This window comes from Cherax quadricarinatus, chromosome 75 (assembly GCF_038502225.1).
Source record: "Cherax quadricarinatus isolate ZL_2023a chromosome 75, ASM3850222v1, whole genome shotgun sequence".
NCBI lineage: Eukaryota > Metazoa > Arthropoda > Malacostraca > Decapoda > Parastacidae > Cherax > Cherax quadricarinatus.
The window spans coordinates 3,204,879-3,217,021 of record NC_091366.1 but is presented as its reverse complement, the minus strand read 5'-3'; the positions used below and the strand labels follow the sequence as shown (position 1 = coordinate 3,217,021).

The 12,143-nt window shown below is 45.5% G+C and overlaps 1 protein-coding gene across 3 annotated transcripts in view; it reads left to right on the top strand.

Annotated features, from left to right (window-relative positions):
• Window positions 1-12,143, top strand: part of Polr2H (DNA-directed RNA polymerases I, II, and III subunit Rpb8) — a 543,824-nt gene that overhangs the window by 462,737 nt on the left and 68,944 nt on the right. The window lies entirely within an intron of this gene.

Genomic DNA, 12,143 nt, shown 5'->3' with positions numbered 1-12,143 from the left:
AGCCAGGGTGTGGGGTGAAGGACCGTGGTGTAGAGTGAGGTAGCAGGCTGTGAGTACCTGTGGAAGTAGGTTAGCCAGGGTGTGGGGTGAAGGACCGTGGTGTAGAGTGAGGGAGCAGGCTGTGAGTACCTGTGGAAGTAGGTTAGCCAGGGTGTGGGGTGAAGGACCGTGGTGTAGAGTGAGGTAGCAGGCTGTGAGTACCTGTGGAAGTAGGTTAGCCAGGGTGTGGAGTGAAGGAACGTAGTGTGGGGTGAGGGAGCAGGCTGTGAATACCTGTGGAAGTAGGTTAGCCAGGGTGTGGAGTGAAGGAACGTAGTGTGGGGTGAGGGAGCAGGCTGTGAATACCTGTGGAAGTAGGTTAGCCAGGGTGTGTAGTGAAGGAACGTCATGTAGGGTGAGGGAGCAGGCTGTGAGTACCTGTGGAAGTAGGTTAGCCAGGGTGTGGGGTGAAGGACCGTGGTGTAGAGTGAGGTAGCAGGCTGTGAGTACCTGTGGAAGTAGGTTAGCCAGGGTGTGGGGTGAAGGAACGTAGTGTGGGGTGAGGGAACAGGCTGTGAATACCTGTAGAAGTAGGTTAGCCAGGGTGTGTAGTGAAGGACTGTGGTGTAGGGTGAGGGAGCAGCAGGTAGAGACGGACGGAACAGGAATGAAAGAAGGCAGGTTAGAGTGAGATACCACAAGGAGAGACGGCACCTTGAATAACCTACAAAAGGACCCATCATTGAATTATGTTACAGATGTGTGGCAGGTGTGTTACAGGTGTCGACAACCGTACCATAGGCTCTCAAGTTCACACCTGCCTCGTGTTTACTTACTTTTTTGTGATTACCTTCTGAATTACTCTTGTAAATAATTATTTAGACAGTACTTAGTGTGATTTTGTGTATATGTAATAGTAAGTATACTGAAGGCCTTTTATGATAAGTACACTGAAGGCCTTTTATGGTAAGTACACTGAAGGCCTTTTATGGTAAGTACACTGAAGGCCTTTTATGGTAAGTACACTGAAGGCCTTTTATGGTAAGTACACTGAAGGCCTTTTATGGTAAGTACACTGAAGGCCTTTTATGGTAAGTACAATGAAGGCCTTTTATGGTAAGTACGCTGAAGGCCTTTTAAAATGGTAGGTGCAAGATATCAATTGTTTTTTAGTGTTCAGTATTGTACTAATATGCTGGGTGTGTGTGTACATGCAGGTGTGTAGGAGGTGTGTGTGTGGACACCTGGTCCACATGCAGGTGTGTAGGATAGGTACAGGTGTCGAGAGAGGGGCACAGAGTGAACATAGTCTGGCTTCAGGCAGTCTTCTCTGACCACGTCTAGACAGAAGCCATCTTACGTACAGAAAACCTCTAACATACTAGGCTGCTTCCTAGATTGAGGTCACTAGGCTGTACACTCGCTTAGGTTACTAGTAAGTTACGTAACGCCAAGTAACGAACAACTGTAACAAGTATCAGTGTACATCGTTACATCTTCACGTTCCTTATTCGATATTATGTACGTACTGTAAGCGGTAATGATCATTCTCAGGTTACCATAAGGTTATGATGATAAACCTGATGGACATTGTTCTAGACAGGTCACTGATTATTGCTTGTAAATCTTCTCACAAGGACCTGTATACTAGGTCGTTGCGTAGCTGTCTTGCATCACCTGTCAATGTTCAGTGCTACAGCCCTGCAAGATATGACCCAGATATCCAAGATAGCAGCCATCAGTATTCAATGGATATAACGATATCATAGAAGATGACATCATTTTCTTAATATAAAGGCCCTTAAGATTACAGAGATAGCTGTAATCTCAAGTTAGTAATGTTGTAAGGAACTCGAGCAACGTTCGTACGTTAGTAGCTCAGAGAACGGAGGTTATTTATGGTAAATATACTCGGTAGAGGATTGCAGTTTCGACTCCCTGACGGGAAGGTAGTTATTGTTTTACGAAGTGAGTTTTTCGTAGAGGTAATTAGGAAGCGACCAGCAGAGGCAAGGAAGCAGCCAAGAAACGACCAAGAGGAGGAGGTTGACAGCCAGGGAAGGGACACGTGTTACTGTCGCTACTGAAGACGGGCGGGTACCGCGAGTACCATCCTGGGTTCACATGATTTAAACTATGTGAACACAGCTGGTGGTATCTCAGTGGTACTTGTACCACGCACTGCAAGACCTCTCCATCACACACACCCATCCACACACTCACCCCCACACACACCTAACCCCACACACACACACACACACACACACCTCAAGCCATCACTGGTGTCACACTCAAAACTGAATGGTATGCGTGTGATTTCTTTATATAGATGTATATGCAGAGTAGGAATATATTAATTTTCAGATAATGTGACTCCGGGAACGAGGCTGGACAAGGTTTGTACGTTCCGTATTCAAAATCTTCATTTTCTTGAACGCATTTCGTGTTTTATTGCTCACTAGTGTTCTTTCTGGGATCTTCTGGGACGGTAGTGATCCCAGGTATACTTCCTCAAAGATCTGTCTGCTATGTTGAGTTCCGTCTTGTGTTGCCGAGAGGAAGGTAAGAGTGTTGATAAAACAGTAGCAGCAGCAACAGCAGCAGCAGGAAAATCCAGTATATACCTCTGACCTGTAAGGCTATCACCAGCAGGCTGACCTGTATCTAGGACTCCCCTTGTTGACAGCCTAGTTAACCAGCCTCTTGCTTCTAGCAGCCCATAGCCCTACAGTGCCATAACCTGGCCGATCAGGCACCTATGGAACCTTCCTAGCAGGGTAATCTAGAATGTGGGTTCTGGGTAGGTTTTCAGAGTAGTATAGACATGCTTAAGTCACAAGTAACGCACAGTTTGGTAACGAACCGTTCAACAACGTTTGGGGCTGTGCTGGACTGTTGGTAAGTGGGTTTAAGAAAGAGCACTGCGTCGGGGTTCACGTTGGGTGTAAAGTTGTGGGTTCCCTGTGACACCTTTGGTGGATATGTTATGTTAGTGTGTGGTCAGCTGAGAGATGTGGCTAGTGTGTTAGTGTGTGGTCAGCTGAGAGATGTGGCTAGTGTGTTAGTGTGTGGTCAGCTGAGAGATGTGGCTAGTGTGTTAGTGTGTGGTCAGCTGAGAGATGTGGCTAGTGTGTTAGTGTGTGGTCAGCTGAGAGATGTGGCTAGTGTGTTAGTGTGTGGTCAGCTGAGAGATGTGGCTAGTGTGTTAGTGTGTGGTCAGCTGAGAGATGTGGCTAGTGTGTTAGTGTGTGGTCAGCTGAGAGATGTGGCTAGTGTGTTAGTGTGTGGTCAGCTGAGAGATGTGGCTAGTGTGTTAGTGTGTGGTCAGCTGAGAGATGTGGCTAGTGTGTTAGTGTGTGGTCAGCTGAGAGATGTGGCTAGTGTGTTAGTGTGTGGTCAGCTGAGAGATGTGGCTAGTGTGTCAGTGTGTGGTCAGCTGAGAGATGTGGCTAGTGTGTTAGTGTGTGGTCAGCTGAGAGATGTGGCTAGTGTGTTAGTGTGTGGTCAGCTGAGAGATGTGGCTAGTGTGTTAGTGTGTGGTCAGCTGAGAGATGTGGCTAGTGTGTTAGTGTGTGGTCAGCTGAGAGATGTGGCTAGTGTGTTAGTGTGTGGTCAGCTGAGAGATGTGGCTAGTGTGTTAGTGTGTGGTCAGCTGAGAGATGTGGCTAGTGTGTTAGTGTGTGGTCAGCTGAGAGATGTGGCTAGTGTGTTAGTGTGTGGTCAGCTGAGATATGTGGCTAGTGTGTTAGTGTGTGGTCAGCTGAGAGATGTGGCTAGTGTGTTAGTGTGTGGTCAGCTGAGAGATGTGGCTAGTGTGTTAGTGTGTGGTCAGCTGAGAGATGTGGCTAGTGTGTTAGTGTGTGGTCAGCTGAGAGATGTGGCTAGTGTTGTCTGTGACCCAGGGCTCACTAATACTATTGCTACTGCTGTTACTACTACTACTGATACTGCTATTACTACTACTACTGATACTGCTATTACTACTACTACTGATACTGCTATTACTACTACTACTGATACTGCTATTACTACTACTACTGATACTGCTATCACTACTGCTGATACTGCTATTACTACTACTACTGATACTATTACTATTACCGATACTGCTATTACTACTACTGATACTGCTATACTACTGATACTGCTATTACTACTACTACTGATACTGCTACTACTGATACTGCTATTACTGCTACTACTGATACTGCTATTACTGCTACTACTGATACTGCTATTACTGCTACTACTGATACTGCTATTACTGCTACTACTGATACTGCTATTACTGCTACTACTGATACTGCTATTACTACTACTGATACTACTATTACTACTACTGATACTGCTATTACTACTACTGATATTGCTATTACTACTACTGATACTGCTATTACTGCTACTGATACTGCTATTACTACTACTGATACTGCTATTACTACTACTGATACTGCTATTACTACTACTGATACTGCTATTACTGCTACTACTGATACTATTACTACTACTGATACTGCTACTACTGATACTCCTATTACCACTACTGATACTGCTATTACTACTACTGATACTACTATTACTACTACTGATACTGCTATTACTACTACTGATATTGCTATTACTACTACTACTGATACTGCTATTACTGCTACTGATACTATTACTACTACTACTGATACTGCTATTACTACTACTGATACTGCTATTACTACTGATACTATTACTACTACTGATACTATTACTACTGATACTGCTATTACTACTACTGATACTGACTATTACTACTACTGATACTATTACTACTACTGATACTGCTATTACTACTGATACTACTATTACTACTACTGATACTGCTATTACTACTGATACTGCTATTACTACTGATACTGCTATTACTACTGCTGATACTACTATTACTACTACTGATACTGCTATTAGTACTACTGATATTGCTATTACTACTACTGATACTGACTATTACTACTACTGATACTATTACTGCTACTACTGATACTGCTATTACTACTGATACTACTATTACTACTACTACTGATACTGCTATTACTACTACTGATACTATTACTACTACTACTGATACTACTATTGCTACTACTGATACTACTATTACTACTACTACTGATACTATTACTACTACTACTGATACTATTACTACTACTGATACTACTATTACTACTACTACTGATACAACTATTACTACTACTGATACTACTATTACTACTGATACTATTACTACTACTGATACTATTGCTACTACTACTGATACTATTACTACTACGGATACTACTATTACTGTGTACGAATGGTATATAATACCGACAAGATGAGATTAAGACACATGTGGAGAATCTCCACGACTATGGTGCTGTTCGCACCTACTGCTAGGTTGAGGGACTGATTACATCATCTTCTGTACATAGTTCTACTGTCTTCAAGTTATGTCCTAGAATTTGTATTGATAAAGCCACTGGATGGCGAAACGTCTACAATAAAGATACCCAGATGTTGCACATGTGTCTTACTCTCACTACTATTACTACTACTGATATTACTATTACTACTACTGATATTACTATTACTACTACTACTGATACTGCTGTTACTACTACTACTGATACTGCTATTACTGCTACTACTGATACTGCTATTACTGCTACTGATGAGATTAAGACACAAGTGCAACATCTGGGTATCTTTATTGTAGACGTTTCGCCATCCAGTGGCTTTATCAATACAAATTCCAGGACATAACTTGAAGACAGTAGAACTACTGATACTGCTATTACTACTACTGATACTGCTATTACTACTGATACTGCTATTGCTACTACTGATACTACTATTACTACTACTACTACTGATACTGCTATTACTACTGATATTGCTATTACTACTACTACTGATACTGACTATTACTACTACTGATACTGACTATTACTACTACTGATACTATTACTACTACTGATACTGCTGTTACTACTACTGATACTGCTATTACTACTACTGATACTATTACTACTACTGATACTGCTATTACTACTACTGATATTGCTATTACTACTACTACTGATACTGACTATTACTACTACTGATACTGCTATTACTACTACTGATACTGCTATTACTACTACTGATACTATTACTACTACTGATACTGCTATTACTACTGATACTGCTATTACTACTACTGATACTATTACTACTACTGATACTGCTATTACTACTACTGATACTATTACTACTACTGATACTGCTATTACTGCTACTACTGATACTGCTATTACTACTACTACTGATACTGCTATTACTACTACTGATACTGCTATTACTACTACTGATACTATTACTACTGTTACTGATACTACTATTGCTACTACTACTGATATTACTACTACTACTGATACTATTACTACTACTGATACTATTACTACTACTGATACTATTACTACTACTGATACTACTATTACTACTACTACTGATACTATTACTACTGATACTATTACTACTACTGATACTACTATTACTACTACTGATACTATTACTACTACTGATACTATTACTACTACTGATACTACTATTACTACTACTGATACTACTATTACTACTACTGATACTACTATTACTACTACTACTGATACTACTATTACTTCTACTGATACTACTATTACTACTACTGATACTACTATTACTGCTTCTACTGATACTATTACTACTACTACTGATACTATTACTACTACTGATACTATTACTACTACTGATACTATTACTACTACTACTGATACTACTATTACTACTGCGGATACTATTACTACTACTAATACTATTACTACTACTACTAATACTATTATTACTACTACTGATACTATTACTACTATTGATACTATTACTACTACTACTGATACTATTACTACTACTACTGATACTATTACTACTACTACTGATACTATTACTACTACTACTGATACTATTACTACTACTGATACTATTACTACTACTACTGATACTATTACTACTACTACTGATACTATTACTACTACTACTGATACTATTACTACTACTGATACTACTATTACTACTACTGGTTTAACACAACCAGCTGGTGGTTTATTGCGACTGATAGCTTAACATGGTTTAACACCGCTGCTTGCTTGCTGGTTTAACTATGCCGTTAAACCACTCATCATTCACTCCTTTGATTTTGTGTTCAGATATTCGCGGATATTTTTCACCGTGTTTAAATTCCTGGCATTATTGACGGGTTGTGGCACTGTTGTTGAGGGAGTGCCACGGTTATGGTAGTGGGGGAGTGCTACGGTGGTGGTAGTGGGGGAGTGCCACGGTGGTGGTAGTGGGGGAGTGCCACGGTGGTAGTGGGGGAGTGCCACGGTGGTGGTATTGGGGAGTGCCACGGTGGTGGTATTGGGGGAGTGCCACGGTGGTGGTAGTGGGGGAGTGCCACGATGGTGGTATTGGGGGAGTGCTACGGTGGTGGTAGTGGGGGAATGCCACGGGGGTGGTAGTGGAAGTGCCACGGGGGAGGTAGTGGGGTAGTGCCACGGGGGGTAGTAGTGGGGGAGTGCCACGATGGTGGTATTGGGGGAGTGCCACGGGGGTGGTATGGGAGTGCCACGGGGGTGGTAGTGGGAGTGCCACGGGGGTGGTAGTGAGGGAGTGCCACGGTGGCTGTAGTGGGGAGTGCCATGGGGGGTAGTAGGAGAATGCTTCGGGGGTGGTAGTGGGGGAGTGCTACGGGGATGGTAGTGGTGGTGTGCTAGGGGAGGGGTAGGAGGTGATGGGAAGAGGAGGAGGAGGTGGTGGTTAATGGCACCAGGACGGGGGAGGGAGGGATAGTGCCATGATGGCACCACTACTCCCTCCCCAAGTGGCAGTCGATAGCATGACAGTGTTTTGGAATGTTACCGTCTTACCAGATAATCTTACGTGCCCGAGGATCTTACGTGCCCAAGGATCTTACGTGCCCAAGAATCCTACATACCAAGAATCTTTCGTGCCAAGAATCTTACGTATTTGTTACCTTGGTATCAGTTAACACCTGTTACTGACACCTGTTCCCTTTCTCCACTGTTATTAATGTACACCTGTGTTGGTTTAACCTTGGTAGGTAGACACCTGTCTTGGTTTAACCTTGGGAGACACCTGTCTTGGTTTAACCTTGGGAGACACCTGTCTTGGTTTAACCTTGGTTGGTATACACCTGTCTTGGTTTAACCTTGGTAGGGAGACACCTGTCTTGGTTTAACCTTGGTAGGTAGACACCTGTCTTGGTTTAACCTTGGGAGACACCTGTCTTGATTTAACCTTGGTAGGGAGACACCTGTCTTGGTTTAACCTTGGTAGGTAGACACCTGTCTTGGTTTAACCTTGGTAGGGAGACACCTGTCTTGGTTTAACCTTGGTAGGGAGACACCTGTCTTGGTTTAACCTTGGTAGGTAGACACCTGTCTTGGTTTAACCTTGGTAGGGAGACACCTGTCTTATACTTGGGTGCTGGTGGCACTAGTGCCCAGCACAGATGGTGGCACTAGTGCCCAGCACAGGTGGTGGCATCAATGCCTAGCACAGGTGGTGGTACTAGTGCCCAGCATAGGTGGTGGCACTAGTGCCTATCACAAGTGGTGGCACTAGTACTCAGCACAGGTGGTGGCACTAGTGTCCAGCACAGATGGAGGCACTAGTGCCCATCACAGGTAATGACACTAGTCCCTCGCACAGGTGGTGGCACTAGTACCAGGCAGGGCTGGGGAAGAGGTGTGTGAGAGGGGCGTCTGACAGTGTCAAGGTGACCCCAAAATTCTTCTCTTATTGGTGACCCATACCAGTGTTTGTTGTCTCAGGGCCCTTGGTGAGCCATGCTCTTAGTTCAGGGTTCAGGGTTCGTAGATACAACAGCAGAGTTATGGTGATGGTGGAACAGTGTTCCACACCACGGAGGTCAACTTTTTTCCAGGCTGAGGGACTGACCACCTTGTTCCAGACCATGGAGCTGAACTCTTCTCCAGGCTGAGGGAGTGACCACCTTGTTCCAGACCATGGAGCTGAACTCTTCTCCAGGCTGAGGGACTGACCACCTTGTTCCAGACCATGGAGCTGAACTCTTCTCCAGGCTGAGGGACTGACCACCTTGTTCCAGACCATGGAGCTGAACTCTTCTCCAGGCTGAGGGAGTGACCACCTTGTTCCAGACCATGGAGCTGAATTCTTCTCCAGGCTGAGGGACTGACCACCTTATTCCAGACCATGGAGCTGAACTCTTCTCCAGGCTGAGGGACTGACCACCTTGTTCTAGACCATGGAGCTGAACTCTTCTCCAGGCTGAGGGACTGACCACCTTGTTCTAGACCATGGAGCTGAACTCTTCTCCAGGCTGAGGGACTGACCACCTTGTTCCAGACCATGGAGCTGAACTCTTCTCCAGGCTGAGGGACTGACCACCTTGTTCCAGATCATGGAGCTGAACTCTTCTCCAGGCTGAGGGAGTCACCTTGTTCCAGACCATGGAGCTGAACTCTTCTCCAGGCTGAGGGACTGACCACCTTGTTCCAGACCATGGAGCTGAACTCTTCTCCAGGCTGAGGGACTGACCACCTTGTTCCAGACCATGGAGCTGAACTCTTCTCCAGGCTGAGGGACTGACTTCATCATATTTCAATACTACCAGTACTACTACTGAGGGTACTAGTCAGACCCAGCATGGCCCATGCTAGGCAAGTCCTAGCTAGGGGCATCATGTCGTAGCGTTTTGGTGAACTAGAGAGGTCGAGACTGGCGACAGTTTTAGCCACTGGTTGTCAAGACTGGCGACAGCTTTAGTCACTGGTTGTCAAGACTGACGACAGCTTTAGTCACTGGTTGTAGAGACTGGCGACAGTTTGTCACTGGTTGTCGAGACTGGCGACAGCTTTAGTCACTGGTTGTCAAGACTGGCGACAGCTTTAGTCACTGGTTGTCAAGACTGGCGACAGTTTGTCACTGGTTGTCGAGACTGGCGACAGTTTTAGCCACTGGTTGTCGAGACTGGCGACAGTTTGTCACTGGTTGTCGAGACTGGCGACAGTTTTAGCCACTGGTTGTCGAGACTGGCGACAGTTTGTCACTGGTTGTCGAGACTGGCGACAGTTTTAGTCACTGGTTGTCGAGACTGGCGACAGTTTTAGCCACTGGTTGTCGAGACTGGCGACAGTTTGTCACTGGTTGTCGAGACTGGCGACAGTTTGTCACTGGTTGTCGAGACTGGCGACAGTTTTAGCCACTGGTTGTCGAGACTGGCGACAGTTTGTCACTGGTTGTCGAGACTGGCGACAGTTTTAGTCACTGGTTGTCGAGACTGGCGACAGTTTGTCACTGGTTGTCGAGACTGGCGACAGTTTGTCACTGGTTGTCGAGACTGGCGACAGTTTTAGCCACTGGTTGTCGAGACTGGCGACAGTTTGTCACTGGTTGTCGAGACTGGCGACAGTTTTAGCCACTGGTTGTCGAGACTGGCGACAGTTTTAGCCACTGGTTGTCGAGACTGGCGACAGTTTTAGCCACTGGTTGTCGAGACTGGCGACAGTTTGTCACTGGTTGTCGAGACTGGCGACAGTTTGTCACTGGTTGTCGAGACTGGCGACAGTTTGTCACTGGTTGTCGAGACTGGCGACAGTTTTAGCCACTGGTTGTCGAGACTGGCGACAGTTTTAGCCACTGGTTGTCGAGACTGGCGACAGTTTTAGCCACTGGTTGTCGAGACTGGCGACAGTTTAAGCCACTGGTAGTCGATACTGGCGACAGTTTGTCACTGGTTGTCGAGACTGGCGACAGTTTTAGCCACTGGTTGTCGAGACTGGCGACAGTTTTAGCCACTGGTTGTCGAGACTGGCGACAGTTTTAGCCACTGGTTGTCGAGACTGGCGACAGTTTTAGCCACTGGTTGTCGAGACTGGCGACAGTTTGTCACTGGTTGTCGAGACTGGCGACAGTTTTAGCCACTGGTTGTCGAGACTGGCGACAGTTTTAGCCACTGGTTGTCGAGACTGGCGACAGTTTGTCACTGGTTGTCGAGACTGGCGACAGTTTTAGCCACTGGTTGTCGAGACTGGCGACAGTTTGTCACTGGTTGTCGAGACTGTCGACAGTTTGTCACTGGTTGTCGAGACTGGCGACAGTTTTAGCCACTGGTTGTCGAGACTGGCGACAGTTTGTCACTGGTTGTCGAGACTGGCGACAGTTTGTCACTGGTTGTCGAGACTGGCGACAGTTTTAGCCACTGGTTGTCGAGACTGGTGACAGTTTGTCACTGGTTGTCGAGACTGGCGACAGTTTGTCACTGGTTGTCGAGACTGGCGACAGTTTGTCACTGGTTGTCGAGACTGGCGACAGTTTTAGCCACTGGTTGTCGAGACTGGCGACAGTTTGTCACTGGTTGTCGAGGCTGGCGACAGTTTGTCACTGGTTGTCGAGACTGGCGACAGTTTGTCACTGGTTGTCGAGACTGGCGACAGTTTGTCACTGGTTGTCGAGACTGGCGACAGTTTTAGCCACTGGTTGTCGAGACTGGCGACAGTTTTAGCCACTGGTTGTCGAGACTGGCGACAGTTTGTCACTGGTTGTCGAGTCTGGCGACAGTTTGTCACTGGTTGTCGAGACTGGCGACAGTTTGTCACTGGTTGTCGAGACTGGCGACAGTTTGTCACTGGTTGTCGAGACTGGCGACAGTTTGTCACTGGTTGTCGAGACTGGCGACAGTTTGTCACTGGTTGTCGAGACTGGCGACAGTTTGTCACTGGTTGTCGAGACTGGCGACAGTTTTAGTCACTGGTTGTCGAGACTGACGACAGCTTTAGTCACTGGTTGTAGAGACTGGCGACAGTTTGTCACTGGTTGTCGAGACGTCGTCAGAGTAAAGGTAGTCATGTGTAACTTATCAATAAAAGTACTCAGGTGACGTGTGTTTTATTCGTCAGTAAAGATACCCAGATGTTTCACACGTGTCTTCTTTATCAGTAAAGGGAGACAGGTGTTGTACATGTGTGTCTGTGTGTTATTCTAACCCTTTCCTCTCGTTCTCTCTCTCTCTCTCTCTCTCTCTCTTACATCTGCCATGTCTTAGTGGTTATAATCATACACATCACTTTTATAGTGGTGGA